Below are 17,607 nucleotides of genomic sequence, written 5' to 3'. Positions count from 1 at the left end.
AAAATATGAAGCCCAGAAGGTAGTGAGGTTCTTGAGGCTTCTATAACACGCTGAGCTCAGGAAAGGGCCTGGGGTGGGCAGATCCAAAGGAAAGGCACGCTATTCACAGGAAGGCAGATGAGATATTTGCAAAATAAAGGTTGCCCTGTTATGCAGATTAAGTTTCTTGGTAGAAAGTTCTCTCTCTTAATAGCTTTCTTCTTGGTGTAGGCCCCCTTTCCAGGGTAAATTAAGACAGTTGATACGTGAAGTCAGTCAGGCAGAGAAAGACAGATACCATATGTTTTCACTCAAAGGTGGATCCTGAGAAACTTAACAGAAGACCATGGGGGAGAGGAAGGGGGAAAAAAAAGTAACAGAGAGGGAGGGAGGCAAGCCATAAGAGACTCTTAAGGACTGAGAACAAACTGAGGGTTGATGGGGGGTGGGGGAGAGGGGAAAGTGGGTGATGGGCATTGAGGAGGGCACCTGTTGGGATGAGCACCGGGTGTTGTATGGAAGCCAAAGCCAATTTGACAATAAATTATATATATATATATATATATATATATATATATATATATATATATGACAGTTGAGTGAGGAGGTAAAGAGCTTCACCTGAATCTTCTGGGTTTTGATTGCCTTTTTTTTTTTAAGTTTATGTATTTATTTTGAGAGAGAAAGAGAGAGCATGAGCAGGGGAGGGGCAGAGAGAGAGAGAGAGAGAGAGAGAATCCGAAACAGGCTCCGCACTGTCAGCGCAGAGCCCGATGCGGGGTTCAGTCCTACAAACCCTGAGATCAAGACCCGAGCCGAAATCAAGAGTCCGATGTTTAACCGACTAAGCCACCCAGGCACCCCTGCCTTTAGCTCAAAATAATCCTCATGCCAAAGTGACATATTTTGGGATGGTAAATTCTGCTCCCCTTCAGTCCAGTCTTTGAAACTTCAAGCAGGAAATTTCATAGTCTGGAAGTCAAGCTGATAGATTGTTATTTTATCTCATTATACAAATCTCAGTGTTGAGAATAGGTCAGTTCAGCTCAACAGTTTTGTCTCATTTCCCGGGGGCAGTCTTGCACCTGGGCTCTCAAAGTTAGGCTTATATTGTGTCAGGTAATTAACAAGAGGAATTTCTATGGAAAGAAAAGATAAACAAAGGTAAATGGCTGGAGCAAATTATAAACCCAGTGTTTGCGTCCTGAAAGCTGCCAGTTAAGATTTCTAGATGGTAGGCTCAAAGCATCTTCCGAATGAGTGAGGGCAGGCAGTGGCAATCTGACAGATTTTCCTGGTTTGCAGTTTGAATGTCTTTGATGATGTCGTCGGGTGAGCTTTCTGAATGGCGCACACAGCCACAGGCGCAAGGAAGACGGGGTAAACATGAGCTTTTGTGGCGATTTCTCTGAAGTGTAGGTCCAGTCATCTAGCTTCTGTCTGAGGGCTTCAGGAAAAGGGGCGGTTTTAGTTCTCAATGATTCCAAGTCAAAAGGATGAAAAAAAATTGGAAATGTTAGTTTGGAGATTTGTAGCGAGATACTTAAAGAAACTAGAATTCAGGACCCAGTCCAGTTTAAAGGCAAATAATAAAACTTCAAAGAAAACGAACAGAACTAGAATCTTATTCACATGTGTGTACTATAGTTTCTCCTGAAAGAAAACTTTTCTGTCTACGATCACCTCCATTTCTACCCCAATATAATTATAGTGTAACTAATTTGTTAAAATAAGTCTAGTCTTATTAAATTTGGCCTGATTATTTGGAGAAGTACAGCAAGAATAGTGATTTATCATTATAGGCTCTTTTAAATCTGCTTTGCTGGAACTTTCCATAAGGAATCTCAGATTGAACTTTTAAGAGCCTCTTGAGGCTAGAAAGCCAAGCCGAGAACTTGCCATCCTACTCCACCTGCAAAACCTATAGACTTGGGTGAATTCCTCTCTTCTGAGGTCCCCAAAATACCCCGAGGTTCCTGCAGCTGCCAGGAAGTTGACTTTCTTTACTTACCTGGCCAGGCTGTGGGGAACCCTGTAAGCAAGTACCAGGCTGGTTTTCAAAGGGGCTTTATTGGCTCCGTAAAGTCAACCTTGGTTCCTTCAAACTGTCTGGAATATCTGATTCTATGTATATTCTCAAATCTGGCATTCTGGGGCACCAAGGTGGCTTAGTCAGTTGAGCTACCGACTCTTGGTTTAGGTCGTGATCACACCTTGGATTCACATCTTGGATTCGAGCCCAGCATCTAGCTCTGGGAGCTAGAGAGAGCTAGCTCCCAGGAATGCTAGGGAGAGCACTCTCTCTCTCTCTCCCTCTCTCTCTCTCTGCCCCCGCCTCTCAAAATAAATAAACAAACTTAAAAAAAAATCTGACATTCCACTCATGGTACTGGTAATAGAACCAATGTTTCCAGTTGTGTCCTGTTACAAAGAGAACAGATTCTTATTGAACTTTTGCAAATAAATATATTACCATGAAAGTAAGGCTACTCACTGAGAGTTTGCGAATTCTGGAGGGATCAAGTAGGGAGAAAATCTGTTTTATTTTTGTTTATAAAGGTACACCTTACCAAGTTGCTCTAAGGCTTAGGTACCTTAGGGGAAAAAACATCCTTAAGTCTGGAAAAACAAAACACTAAAGAGCCAGCAATGTTTCATATAAAAAGTCATAAAAATTATAATTATCATCAGTTCATTCAGTATATGTAATTAATTCTTGTTCTGCTTGAATCCAGTGTTTTCCATTAGTTTTGGAAAATGCTTACCCAGTTCAGTGTTATGATCTAAAAATGATCAGAAATACGTGCTTGCCAAAGACCTTTCCATTAGTTTCCTTGAAGATGAAGCACTTTTGCAGGAAGACTTTTGCAAAACCATCAGAGTAAAACAATAACTGTAAATGACAAAAGACTTAAAAATGACCATGGCTAAACATCCAATGAGAGTTCATTATAATGCAATTGACAAGGTAATTTGGTTATTTCTGTGACACACATTTTAAGATAATAACTAGAATTATGACTGACTAACATTATACAGGGACATATCAGAATTTTAGAAATTGCATACAATTTCTGGAACATTTATATTAGTAACATCTATCCATACAAATAAAAGTTTAACGTTACTTTTTAATTGACAGTGCTTCCCATGTAACTTAGCATATCAAATAAGCCTAATGAGTTTAACACTTTCCATGTTTGGTTTTGATTTTTTTTTTTTTTTTAATAAGGAGAGAGAATATATCTTTAGAGATATTCCAGAGACTGTCTGGAAAATTCCAAAATTACTTCCAGGTCCAAAGGACTTCATTTAGGATTTGATTTTGGACAGGTATCAAAAATATCAAAGGGTTTTAGACACTTGGCTAAATAAGATCACAGATTATCATGAAACAATACTTAGTTATCTATTTAACCAAAGTGACAATAAAAGATTTCAAAGGCAAATATAGAAGGTCACATAGTTGTAAGCAAAGCCTAGTTCTTTTCATATAAAGAAGATTTTGTTTCCCTACGTATTCAAAGACCCAATGATACAGATAACATGAAGCGCAAGAAATTATTTTGATAAAACACAGAATTTTGCTTTCTAGACAGATTACTTAAAAGGTAAAGAAAACCTTTTGCAATCGCTTATCAGGAGCAGACCAATAGTCCAAGAAAACTTTGTCCTCATAACAGATCAAAGAAAATTAAGTTTTCCTTTTACGTAAGTACACTGCTGATGTTAAAGCGTAATTTTATAGCATTTATAACAAATTCATTCAAATTTAGACAATGTGACCACACAAGAGTTGTTTCCCTCATGGTTTCTAGTAGCTTTAATTACACATATTAATTAGAATTCTTAACACCTGGAAACCTTAATTTCTAGTGAAACAAAGAAGTAAACAGTTATGAACTGTCTGTTATACCAGCATTCCTTAGATTGGGAAACTTATGAATGCATTTCATGATTTCTAGAAACATGTACTTCCTTGTAGTACAGGCTTTCATTGTGGTGCAACTTATGTTTACCAAGAAACTCAAATTTATCTTTAGTTTCCCTGCAACAGGAAGCCAAATTAGGTAAAGTGTTCAGTAATTATTGTTTCACTTTTTTTTTGATTTTTAAAGTTAACTAGTTTGTTTGTTTGTTTGTTTGTTTATTTATTCTTAAGTAAGCTCTAGACCCAACATGGGGCTTGAACTCATGACCCTGAGATTCAAGAGTCACATGCTGCACCAATTTAGCCAGCCAGACACTCCAATGTTTCACCTTTTTATGTTCTTTGGGAATGATCTCGATATTCAATCAATTTCCATCATTTAACTTTGCAAAACTCTAAAGTTCCAAGTTACCAAAAAAGATTTTGGAAGCTTTCTTAAGCACATATTCCATAAAACTTAATTATTAATAAAAAATTTCACCTAAAATCTCTTATCCCATTTACATCTATTTAAATTACTTGTTCTTTTATTTCTTTTCTTTTCTTTTAATTAATTACTTTTTTTTAATGTTTATTTTGTTTTATTTATTTATTTATTTTTTTGAGAAAGAGAGAGACAGAGCACGAGCTGGGGAGGGGCAGAGACAGAGAGGGAGACACAGAATCTGAAACAGGCTCCAGGCTCTGAATGTCAGCACAGAGCCCGATGTGGGGCTTGAACTCGGGAACTGTGAGATCATGACCTGAGCTGAAGTCGGATGCTTAACCGACTGAGCTACCCAGGCACCCCTTGTTCTTTTATTTTTAAGAAGAGAGAGAGAGAGAGAGAGTGTGTGTGAGCAGGGGAGAGGGGGAGAGAGAGAGAGAGTGTGTCAGAGAGGGAGAGAGAGAGAGAAAGAGAATCTTAAGCAGGCTCCACATTCAGCAGGGAGCCTGACGAGGGGCTTGATCTCTGGACCCTGAAATCACCACCTGAGCTGAAATCAAGAGTCACTCAACTGACTGAGCCACCCCGGTGCCCCTAAACCTCTTGTTCTTTTTTTAAAGTTTACTTATTTATTTTGAGAGCGGGAGAGAGTGAGTGTGAGCATGCAAGTGAGGGAGGGGTAGAGAGAGAGGGGAGAGAGAATCCCAAGCATGCTCTGTGCTGTCAGCGCAGATCCTGATGAGGGGCTCAATCTCACAAAGAGTGAACTGAGATCAAGAGTGGGAGGCTTAACCAACTGAGTCACCCAGGTGCCCCTAAATCACTTGTTCTTTTTTTAAAAGTTTATTTATTTATTCTGAGAGAGAGAGAAAGAGAGCACAAACAGAAGAGGGGCAGAGAGAAGGAGAGACAGAATCCCAAGCAGGCTCCACGCCATCAATACAGAGTCTGATGCGGGGCTTGAACTTGCAAATTGTGACATCATGACCTGAGCCGAGATCAGGAGTCAAGACACATAACCGACTGAGCCACCCAGGCACCCCACATCACTTGTTCTTAATAATTATGTTTAGACTACTCATGAAAACCTCATGAGACATTAGATAGTCAGCCATCATCCCAAGCTAGTTTTCTTGCTGACAAATTTTGCAGCAGAGATAACATGAACTTATTTGACTTTTAGTAAACCTAGGTAGAATGCAGTATTATATTTAACACTGATAACTCTAAAGACATGCCTGTTTTAATCAAACCAAAAAACATAAACTCGCTTTTAATTACCAAAAATCACCCTAGATCACGTGAACTTGAAAAACATTTGGGTTAGTTTCTGTTATATTTCTGAGAGTTTTGGGAATCCTTAATTCATATACGTACTTGTTTTTTTTTAATGTTTATTTATTTTTGAGAGAGAGAGAGAGAGAGAGAGAACGGAGGAGGGGCAGAGAGAGAAGGAGACACAGATTCCGAAACAGGCTCCAGGTTCTGAGCTGTCAACACAGAGCACGACCCGGGGCTCGAACTCACTAACCTTGATATCATGATGTGAGTTAAAGTTGGACGCTTAACTGACTGAGCCACCCAGGCTCCCCAGCACTTGTTTGTTTTTAAGTCAGTTGAATAGAGCTCTTTTACAAAGTAATTTTAGTAATCCTATCCAGAAGTAGAAAAAAAATCACACAGCTACAATGTACATATATAGACACAAACATACAGATATATGCTAATGAAAGCTTATAGCATTTGTTTTAAAATGTTTAAAATTCTAGCCTTGGGACAGACAGCTGAAGTTTTTTACTAATATTTGTGAAGAAGACATTTACGATTTTTTATTGGCCCAATTTCCAAAGAGTTCCTTTTTTCTCCTTCTCTTGAGAAACTTCTCCCTCCCATTTGTATTTTAAAGGATGGCTTTTAGATCCTAGAGATTATGGGGGGAGGGGGTGGTGGGGAGAAATCTACATCACAAAGGTACAGGGAAGGTATCCCAGTTTTCTCCAAGAGTTTTGGGGGCATATTTGCCTATTATCAGGGGTATAGGGTAATTATTGTTAAAGTTTTTCCTTCTTTCCTTAAGTGCAGGATACTTCTGTTTCTAGTGTCCTGATCCTTTACGATACCTGTAAATATTTTGAGAGGAATAGGTGAGATTTGGGGACTGGTAAGGATGGATGGACTTTAAATTTTTCCTAGAGCTGCATTTCTGGTTTGTTGAGGTTTACGAGACAAGGACAGTTGTTCCCAATTCCGTAGAGAATTGAGTTGTGTCCCGAATGGTACCCCAAACACTGATTTACCCTTCCAACTACAGTTTCCTTAATCTGCTTCTTTATATCAGGGATATTTCGAGCTACTACATAAATCAAAAGATTTCTATGTTCTAGACTTGCAGGATTTGATGTAGTATGCCTTTTAAAAAATCTGTGTAAAGCATGCAGCAAAGGCCTTTGTATGTTCTTCTTTCCAAGTGCACATCTGAACCTTAGATCAACTCACCTTAGTTGGGGAAGCCTCTACCACTGTTCCTATCAGCCCCCTGAATATCCGCCTTCAGCTGAACCAGTTCCTGGACATTTGAAGGAGGGTCTGGGAGAAATCCTGGCCATCTGTTTTCTCTTGGGGGAGGGGTTTCCCTAGGGGGCCACCTTGCTTGTCTCATAACTATACTATAATCCTAGGTAAGAAGAATAGCCCTTTACAGGCAATCTAGGTGTGAATCTACGTCCGTGGGGTTGTGAATGGCCACTAGCCTTTCCAATTTCTCTCTAAATTTGGTATGATCTTCTGAAGGTGGAGGTAAAAGGGCTTTATAATTTACGGGATCTGCTGATGTCCAGGGGATGTGAATTCTTTGTGGTGAGTGTCTAGGATGCACTCATAAAGGACGTTGCATCAGAAGACCCGAAGCTGGCAGCACCTGATTACAGAGCCCCGGCAAGGAGGAGGAATTGTAAGGAGCAGCAAAACAATGCCTTCCTCCGGCCTCCGGTGCTTCTCCACTCATTTCCTGGCTTTCAGTCTGTACGTGAGTAATCTGTATACTCCGGGCCTGGAGATCAGGCTGGAGTGCCCTCTGTAAACCTTACAGAGAGGGAAGTCAAACAGGCAGCTGGGAGTTTAAGGGATTTTCGGGGGGAAGCTGGAGGAATTTTGGGATTTCAGGGAATTTGCTGAGGCAATGGAGCTGGGTTTTGAGAGGGGGGATTTTAGACCAGGGGCCCAGAGATCCCAAAGCGTCAGGGACAGGGAGTCGGGGATTTTAAAAGTGTAGCTAAGAGGGCAGAGAAGGAATTTACATTAGATGTGGACTTTAAGTTTTGTCCTAAGTCCAATTTCTATTCTTTCATCCTATTAAAGGAGTCCCTGAGGCTAGCTACTCCTTTGAATCCGCTTTTCAACTAGGTGTCTCCACAGGTCCCAATATGACAATTGTTTAGGATGAGAACTCTCTATTTTTTCTTTTCTTTGCAATCTGGCCACTTCAAAGGATCCATCATCTGACAAGTATGATCTATTAATCTCAGTAGCAGGTCAAAACAATAAGTCTTTTTATGGTTGAACCGTGGATGGAAGAGACATTTCCAAAGGAGAGTGAAAAAGATGCAGTCCTCACAATTCAAAAATTTTAGTTCCCCTCCCAAAAAAGAAAGAAAGAAAGAGAGAAAGAGAGAAAGAAAGAAAAGAAAAGAAAAGAAAAGAGAGACAAAGACACACATTTAGCCATAAACAGGGTGCAACCCACATTTCTGTCCAGCCATATCTTTTTTAAAAAAATTTTTAATGTTTATTTTCTTTTGAGAGACAGAGTGTGAGTGGGGGAGAAGCAGAGAGAAAGAGGGAAACACAGAATCTGAAACAGGCTCTAGGCTCTGAGCTGTCAGCACAGAGCCCGACGCAGGGCTCGAACTCAGGACCAGTGAGATCATGACCTAGGCTGAAACTGGATGCTTAAACCAACTGAGCCACCCAGGCGCCCCTATCCAGCCATATCTAATTGCAAGTGGGATGTAACCCACATTTTCGTCTGGCCAAATTCTACAACAGAGAAAAAAGAAAACAGTGACTATCTCTGGGAAGAAAGGCATTAATAGAAAACAAGTGTTCTCATAAAAGACTTTTACAAAAGTTGCTATACTCAAGGAACTGGTTCACCCAGCTTTTTTCTTCTGCTAATCTAAATTTACAAAAAGAAGAGAACTCTCATTACTCTCACTTCCATCAGACATTGCGGTCAGAGATCTGGGCGACTGACATGATAATTCTTTTTTTTTAAGTTAATATTTTTGTTTTTTGTTTTTAATTAATTTATGAGAGAGAGAGAGAGAGAGAGAGAGAGAGAGAGAGAGAAAGCAGAGGAGGGGAGAGAGAGGGAGAGAGAGAATCCCAAACAGGCTCCACACATTCAGTGCAGAGCCCGACTTGGGGCTTGAACTCACAAACCGTGAGATCATGACCTGACCCGAAATCAAGAGTGGGTGCCTTAACTGCTGGAGCCACCTAGGCGCCCCTGACATGGTAAGAGTTCTTACCTTCTGCTGGCTTTTGTCATAGGTCCTAGGATCTCACAACTACAGCAGCCCTGGAAAGATAAGTGTCCAGCCACTAAGGATTCCTTTGTGGTCACCAACTATAGGGGTGGAATAATTTTCCTTTCATCCCCTCTGGGTTCTTTGACTGGTCTAATAATCAAATTGACAAAAGGTAGATTAACAGGAGAAAAACAAATTTCATATGTACGGGAGCCCCATAAAAATAGAAGACCTAATGGGCAGCCTGGTAATTGAGGCTTATAAGACATCCTGAGCTAAGGAAAGAAATAGGGGTCCCAGAATACTAAATAAGGAAGGCCATTCACAAGAAAGTGAGAGAGTTTTGGAAGACAAAGGTTGCCGTGTTATGCAGATAAGTCTCTTAGGTAAAAAGATATCTCTGTTAATAATTCTCTTCCTGGTTCAGGCTCCCTTTCGAGTGTAAATTTAGGCATCTGATGGGGAGGTAAAAAACGCTTTTCCTAAATCTGCTGTTTAAAAAAAAATCAACCTAAAATAAATCCTTATACCAAAGAAGCCTATTTCAAAAATAAAATAAACATTAAAAAAATTTTAAACCATTCCCCCAACCCCTCCCTTCTGGTAACCATCACTTGGTTCTCTACAGTTAAGAGTCTGTTTCCTGGTTTGCTTCTCTCTCCACTTTTTTTTCCCCGTTGCTCATTTGTTTTGTTTTAAATTCCACATAATAAGTGACAGACATCATATGGTATTTGTCTTTCTTTGATTGACTTACTTTACCTAGCATAATACCCTCTAGCTCCATCCATGTCATTGCAAATGGCAAAATTTCATTCTTTTTTTTTAATGTTTATTTATTTTTTGAGAGAGAGAGACAGAGTACAAGTGGGAGAGGGGCAGAGAGAGAGGGAGACACAGAATCCAAAGCAGGCTCCAGGCTCTGAGCTGTCAGCACAGAGCCTGATGCTGGGCTCCAACCCACGAATGGCGAGATCATGACCCGAGCTGAGGTCGGACACCCAACCGACTGAGCCACCCAGGTGCCCCAAAGATATATATATACATATATATATATATATATATATATACACACACACACACACACACACACACACACACACATACATATATATATAATGGATATATATATAATATATATATTTTTGTGTGTGTGTGTATATATATATCCATTCTTTATCCATTCATCAGTTGATGACACTTGGGCTGTTTCCATAATTTGTCTACTGTTGATGATACTGCTATAAACATTGGGATGCATGTATCCCTTTGAATTATTATTTTTGTATTCTTGGGGTAGATACCTAGTAGTGCAATTGTTGGATCCTGGGGTAGTTCTATTGTTAACTTTTTGAGGAACCTTTGTACCGTTTTCCAGAATGGCGTCTCCAGTTTGCATTCACACCAACAATGCAAGAGAGTTCCCCTTTCTCTACATCCTTACCAACACCCGTTGTTTCTTGTTCATTTTAGCCATTCTGACAAGTGTGAGGTGATACCTCATTGTAGTTTTGATTTGCATTTCCCTGCTGATCAGTGATGTTGAGCATCTTTCCATGTCTGTTGGCCATCTGCATGTCTTCTTTGGAAAAATGTCTATTTGTGTCTTCTGCCCATTTTTAACTTGGATTATTTATTTTTTGAGCGTTGAGTTTGATAAGTTCTTTATGTATTTGGGATCCTAACCCTTTATCAGATGTGTCATTTGCAAATATCTTCTCCCATTCTGTAGGTTGCCTTTTAGTTTTGTTTATTGTTTTGTTCACTGTGGCTGACCCATTTTTCCAACACCATTTGTTGAAGATACAGTCTTTTTCCCACTGGGTATTCCTTCCTGCTTGGTTAAAGATCAATAGGCCACATAATTTTGGGGTCATTTCTGGGTTTTCTGTTCTGTTCCCTTGATCAATGTGTCTATTTTTGTACCAGTACCGTACTGTTTTAATTACTACAGCTTTGTAATATAACTTGAAGTCCAAAATTGCGATGCCTCCAGCATTGCTTTTCTTTTTCAAGATTGCTTTGGCTATTTGCGGTCTTTAGTGGTTCCATACAAATTTTAGAATTGTTCCATCTCTGAAGAATGTCAGTGGTGTTTTGGTGGGTATTGCATTAAATGTGTACTTTGCTTTGGGTAGTACAGACATGTTAACAATATTTGTTCTTCGAATCCATGAGCATGGAATATCTTTCCATTTCTTTGTGTCATCTTCGTTTTTATAGTTTTCTGTGTATAGGTTTTTCACCTCTTTGATTAGGTTTATTCCTAGGTACCTTATTATTTTTGGCGCAGTTGTAAACAGGATTGATTCCTTAATTTCTCCTTCTGCTGCTTCATTATTGGTATATAGAAATGCAACTGATTTCTGTATGTTGATTTTGTATCCTGTGACTTTACTGAATTTGGGTATCAGTTCTAGTAGTTCCTTTTTGGTTTTTTTAACGTTTATTTATTTTTGAGAGAGAGAGAGGAGAGAGTGTGAGTGGGACAGGGACAGAGAGGGAGGGAGACACAGAATCCAAAGCAGACTCCCGGCTCTGAGCTGTCAGCACAGAGTCCGATGCAGGGCTCGAGCTCACAGACTGCAAGATTGTGACCTGGGCCAAAGTCAGATGCTCAACTGACTGAGCCACCCAGGCACCTCTGTTCTAATAGTTTTTGTGTTTTCTATATAGAGTATCGTGGCATCTGCAAATAAAGTTTTATTTCTTCCTTCCCAATTTGGATGCCTTTTATTTCTTTTTGTTGTCTGATTGCTGTGGCCAGACCTTCCGGTACTGTGTTCAATAAATGTGGTGAAAGTGGACACCCCTGTCTTGTTCCTGACTGTAGAGGAAAAGCTCTTAGTTTTCCCCCATTGAGAATGATATTACCTGTGAGTTTTTCCTAGATGGCCTTTATTATGTTAAAGTATGTTCCCTCTAAACTTTGTTGAGGGTTTTTATCATGAATGGATGTTCTACTTTGTCAAGGGTTTTTATCATGAATGGATGTTATACTTTGCCAAATGCTTTTTCTGCGTCTACTGAGATGATCATATGGTTCTTATCCTTTTTTTATTAATGTGATGCATGACCCTGATTGATTTATGAGTATCAAACCATCCTTGTAAACCAGGAATTAATCGTACTTGAGCTTGGTGAATGATTTTTTAACGTATTATTAGATTTAGTTTGATAGTATTTTGTTGAAGATGTTTGCATCTAGATTCATCAGAGATATTGGCCTGTACCCTTTTTTTGTGTTGTTTTTTATCTGGTTTTGGTATTAGGGTCATGCTGACCTCATAGAATGGACTTGGAGGTTTTCCTTCCATTTCTATTTTTTGGAATAGTTTGGGAAGTATTAACTCTTCTTTAAAAGTTTGGTAGAATTTACCCATGAAGCCATCTCCTCTGGTCTTCTGTTTGTTGAGAGTTTTTTGATTACTGATTCAATTTCTTTGCTGGTTATCAGTCTGTTCATGTTTTCTATTTTTCCCTGTTTCAGTTTTGGTAATTTATAGGTGTTTAGGAATTTATCCATTTCTTCCAGGTTGTCCAGTTTGTTGGTATATATTTTTTTCATAATATTCTCTTATAGCAGTTTGTATTTCTGTGGTGTTGGTTGTTATTTCTCCTCTCTCATTTGTGATTTTATTTATTTGGGTATTTTCCCTTTTTGATAAGTCTGGCTAGAGGTTTCTCAATTTTATTAATTCTTTCAAAGGACCAGCTCCTGGTTTCATTGATCTATTCTATTGTTTATTCTTATTGTTTTTGTTTGTTTGTTTTGTTTTAGTTTCTATACCATTTGTGTCTGCTCTAATGTTTATTATTTCCTTCCTTTTGCTGGCTTTAGGCTCTGTTGGTTGTTCTTTTTTCTAGCTCCTGTAGGTGTAAGGTTAGGGTGTTTATTTGTGATTTCTCTTGCTTCTTGAGGTAGGCCTGTATTGCCTAATTGTGACCTACATACTTCCCTCTTGTGACCGTTTCGGCTGCATCCCAAAGGTTTTGGATGGTTGTATTTTCGTCTTCATTCGTTTCCATGTATTTTATAAATTTCTTCTTTGATTTCCTGGTTGACCCTTCATTGTGTAGTAGCATGTTATTTAAATTGCATGCATCTGTGGTCTTTCCAGATTTTTTTTCTTGTGGTTGATTTCTAGTTTCATAGCTTTGTGGTTAGAAAAGTTGCATGATATGACTTCAATATTCTTGTATTTTTTTTTTTAAAGTAAGCTCTGCACCCTACCTGGGGCTTAAAGTCATGATATCAAGGTGACAAGTCACATGCTGTACTGATTGAGTCAATTACGGTCTCCTTCTTGTATTTGTTGAGGCCTGCTTTGTGGCCTAATGTGTGATCTGTTCTGAAGAATGTTCCATGTGCACTTGAAAAGAATGTATATTCTCCTGTTTTTGGATGGAATGTTCTGAATGTATCTGTTAAGTCCATCTGGTCCAGTGTGTCATTTCAAGCCATTGCTTCCTTGTTGATTTTCTGTTTAGATGATCTGTCCTTTGATGTAAGTGGGGATGTTAAAGTCCAATACTATTATTGCATTATTATTAATTAATTCCTTTATGTTTGGTATTGCTTTAGTATTTGAGTGCCTTCATGTTGGGTGCATAAATATTTACAATTGTTGTATCTTCTTGGTGGATTGTCCCCTTTTTTTATTATATAGTGCCCTTCTTTGTGTCTTGTTACAGTGTTTGTTTTTACATCTAGTTTGTCTGATGTAGGTATTGCTACTCCTGCTTTCTTTTGGTATCCATTTGCATGATAAATGTTTTTCCATCCCCTCACTTTCAATCTGCAGATATCTGTAGTTCTAAAATGATTCTTTTTAGGCAGCATATAGATGGGTCTTGTTTTTTTTTTTTTTTTTTTTTTTTTTTAAATCCATTCTGATGCTCTCTGTCTTTTGCTTGGAGCATTTAGTCCATTTATGTTCATAGTAATTATTGATATGCATGTATTATTGCCATTTTATTACTGGTCTTTTGGTTGTTTCTGGAACTTTAATCTTTTCTTGTCTTTCTTTCATGTTTTGCTGATATTCTTTAGTGATATATTTGGATTTCTTTCTCTTTATTCTTTGCATGTTTGTTAGTGGTTTTTGATACATGGTTACCATTAGGTTTGTATGTAACCTGTTCTGCATATAGCAGTCTATATTAAGTTGATGGTCTTTACACTTGAACCATTCTTTACTCCTCTCCTCCCCACATTTTAGATATATGTTCTTATATTTTGTATCCTTTTCTGTGAGTTCCTTGACTGAAGTTTTTACAGAAACATTAATTTTTACTGCTTTTTTGTTTCCTGCCTTTATACATTTACTTTTGTTCTCTCTTTTCCACTCAGTGAGTCCCCTTGAATATTTCTTTCGGGGCTGGTTTAGTGGTGGAGAGCTCCTTTAGTTTTTGTTTGTCCAGGAAACTATCTCTCCTTCTGAATGATAGCTTTGCTGGATAGAGTATTCTTGGCTGTAGATTTTTCCATTCAGCGCTTTGAATATATCCTGCCACTCCCTTCTTGCTTGGAAAGTTTCTGGTAAGAAATGTGCTGCTAGCCTTATGGGTTTTGTCCTCCTGCCTTTTCTCTCTTTTCTTCTTCTGGGACTCCTATATACGAATGTTTTTATGTTTGGTGGAGTCACTGAATTCCCTAAGTCTGTTCTCATTTTGCCCAATTCTTTTATTTTTCTCTTTTGTTCATCTTCATTGCTTTCCATTACTTTGTCATCTAGGTCATTAATTCATTCCTTTTCTTCTTCCAGCCTGCTCTTCATTGCATCAAACCTGTTCTCATTTATTGTTCTCATTTATTGCACTCTTCGTCTCTGATTCTTTCTTTCTTTCTTTATTTGAGAGAGAGACAGAGAGACAGAGAGAGAGAGAGAGAGAGAGAGAGAGAGAGCAAATGCAAGTGAGTGAGAGGCAGAGAGAGAAGGAGAGAGAGAGAATCCCACGAGGGGTATAGAGACAGAGAGACAGAATCCCACACAGGCTCTGCACGATCAGCACAGAGCCCGAAGCAGAGCCCCTGAAGTTAGCACAGAGCCCCTATTTCACTTAGGTCTGTGGCTGTGACCTTATTTTGTTCTTTCATTTGGGATAAATTTCTTGGTCTTCTCTTTTTGTCTAAGTCTCTGCCTGTTTCTCGGTGTTAGAAAAGCCCTGTATGTCTCCTCTTCCTGAAAGCAATGGCCTTATGGAGAAGAGGTCATGTAGTGCCCAGGGCCTGGTGCTTCAGGGATTGTCTCCCGTGTGTCTGTGTGAACTCTGCTGTTGTGTTCTGGCTGCTATACCCTTTAGGTCAGTTGTCTGAAGAGACTCTCCTTGCCTGGGTGGGCGGTGTTTGCTCCCTGGCCTGCATGTGATGAGTTTAACCTAGATATGATCTGGTCTGCTTTGGAAGAGACCTGTCACCACCTCCACTGGAACTGAGGCCCTGCAAATCTCTCTGGTGGGGAAATGCAGCGTGGGCTGGGGTTTGTGCCGGTCTTCTCAGTGAGGGGTCTTGCCCTGCTGGGACTGAGGCAAGTGTGACTGAAAAAAGGCAGTTCCCCCGGAGTGCAAGGGGGTGGGGCTTAGTGTAAGCAAGTTAGGCAGCGAGTGTCTGTGCTGTGCTCCTTCCCACAGGTGGTTCTGTGTTTATGTTTAGGGGCGGAGGAGGGAAATGGCACCGGCCAACTCCTCTGTTCCTGGAGTAGTGTCATTGTGAATGCTGTCTGTCAGGGATATGCTCAGAGAAGAGCAAATAATCTCCCCACTGTGTGCCCCAGACACTCCTCAGATCACTGCTTCCACACCGTATGCTTCCAGGTTGTTTGCCTGCCTTCTCTCCAAGAGCAGCCCAGTGCCTTCCGGGCTCTATCCTAGCCCACCCTGCTGTCCTTTAAAACTGTAGGCTTGGGGCACCTGGGTGGCTCAGTCGGTTGAGCATCCGACTTGGGCTCAGGTCATGATCTCACGGTCTGTGAGTTCGAGTCCCGCGTCAGGCTCTGTGCTGACAGCTCAGAGCCTGGAGCCTGCTTTGGTTTCTGTGTCTCCCTCTCTCCCTCTGCCCCTCCCCTGCTCATGCTCTGTCTCTCTCTGTCTCAAAAATAAATAAACATTAAAAAAAAAATTAAAAAAAAAACTGTAGGCTTTATGCCTCACTGGTTGCAAGAACTCATGAAATTTAACCCCTATCGTTTTTCAAGCCAATAGCTATGTAGAAACATTCTTCTTGAGCATTCCCTGTGTGCTCCTCTCTCTCTGTCTCTCTCTGTCTCTCACTCTTCTCTGCAACCACGGCCCCCTTCCCTCCATAGCAGCCAGGATCCATTTTCCCCCTAAACTGCATCTTTGCCTTTCCTACCGTCTTTGACGTGGCCTCTTCTCTCCCTTTGGTTGTAGAGTTTGTTCTGTCAGTCTTCAGGTTGATTTCTGGGGTATTTGGAATTATTTGATAGTTATCTAGCTGTATTCATGGGATGAGGTAAGCCTAGGGTCCTCCTGCTCTGCTGTCATTTTCCTCCTCCCAAAAGAGTATGTTCTTTAAAGAGAAGGGACACAGGAAGCATACTCTGGTAGAGGGAGGCTCATGCAGAAGATACGTGTTGTGATTTTAGAGATGATGTTTTTCTTTTTGGACTCTTCCAGAATAAAGGATGAGGAGAATGCAGAGGTACTAATTTACCATGTATGGAAATACAAATGGTTGTTATTATGGGAGTTTTCCTCATATTAAATATCAGAGACAATAGTGAAGAAATTAAACGTGGCTCGTTAAGAAATTAAGCGTGGCACGTATTGGTCACAACAAGTCCTACTAAACCTTATGTGATAATAGCATTTTCATAGCTATTGGATTTTTTTTTTCTAAGGTGTCCACATTAAGTAGTATCTATGTAGCTTGGAATTAGAGTCTGTCTGTGTCATTAAGTATTTGTATGACACAGCCAGTATGAATTGTCAAGCAAGGTGGCAGCATAAAAGACTCATGGCAATGTGGAATGCCAATATCACTGATCCATTAAATGAAGGAAAAAGCAGCCCAAATGTGTACGTAAGCCACTTTGTCCTAAAGGAAAGCCACGTTTGCTGGACCCATGTCAAGTTTTGCTTTCCCAGACAACTCAAGTCCTCCCTCATAGTTTTCCTCCCTCTGACCCATCTCTGGCCCCAACTAGATAGGCACTGTATGTTAGACTCCAAGGACTCAGAGGTAAAGAATAGATTTCATTTCCTCAAGAAGCTAACTCTCTAGCTCAGGGAAGTAGAGAGATAAAGAGACAATCGTGATGCGTTCTACTTAATTCTATGATAGCAGCAAGAATTTTTCCATATGCATCTGTGGAAACTCAGGCTATGTGTTTCAGTCACGGGATGATGTCTGAATGCAGTTAGGAATGATACATGGGAAGATCTCGTTATCTTCTCTTTGGATTATTGAAAGTATTCCCTAGCTGAATTTCTTGCCAACACGCTTGTCTTACTACATTTTGAGGGAGCTCCCAGTTCAAAGGCAACGAAGCATAAGAAATTAATGGTGTCATTGTGGAAATGCCAAATGCGTGGTATGGTTTTCCCGAGAGGTGAAAGGATCCAAGTTGAGAAGATAAGCAGAGGTTAAACCATGAGGTGCCTTGTATACCATGGCCCTGTAGCATTGACGTTGGAGAGACAGTAGAATATGTTGCAAGTGGAAGACTAACCCAGGCCAATTTGTATTTGGATCTTGTGACTGCTAAGTGAAGAATGGG

The 17,607-nt window shown here is 39.9% G+C and overlaps 1 protein-coding gene across 4 annotated transcripts in view; it reads left to right on the top strand.

The window, feature by feature from the left end:
• The window catches only part of IL13RA2 (interleukin 13 receptor subunit alpha 2), a 72,579-nt gene that overhangs the window by 1,131 nt on the left and 53,841 nt on the right, over positions 1–17,607 (top strand). The window lies entirely within an intron of this gene.

The sequence above is a fragment of the Leopardus geoffroyi genome, chromosome X (genome assembly GCF_018350155.1).
Source record: "Leopardus geoffroyi isolate Oge1 chromosome X, O.geoffroyi_Oge1_pat1.0, whole genome shotgun sequence".
In the NCBI taxonomy this organism is placed as follows: Eukaryota; Metazoa; Chordata; class Mammalia; order Carnivora; family Felidae; genus Leopardus; species Leopardus geoffroyi.
This window is presented reverse-complemented; position numbering and strand designations above follow the sequence as displayed.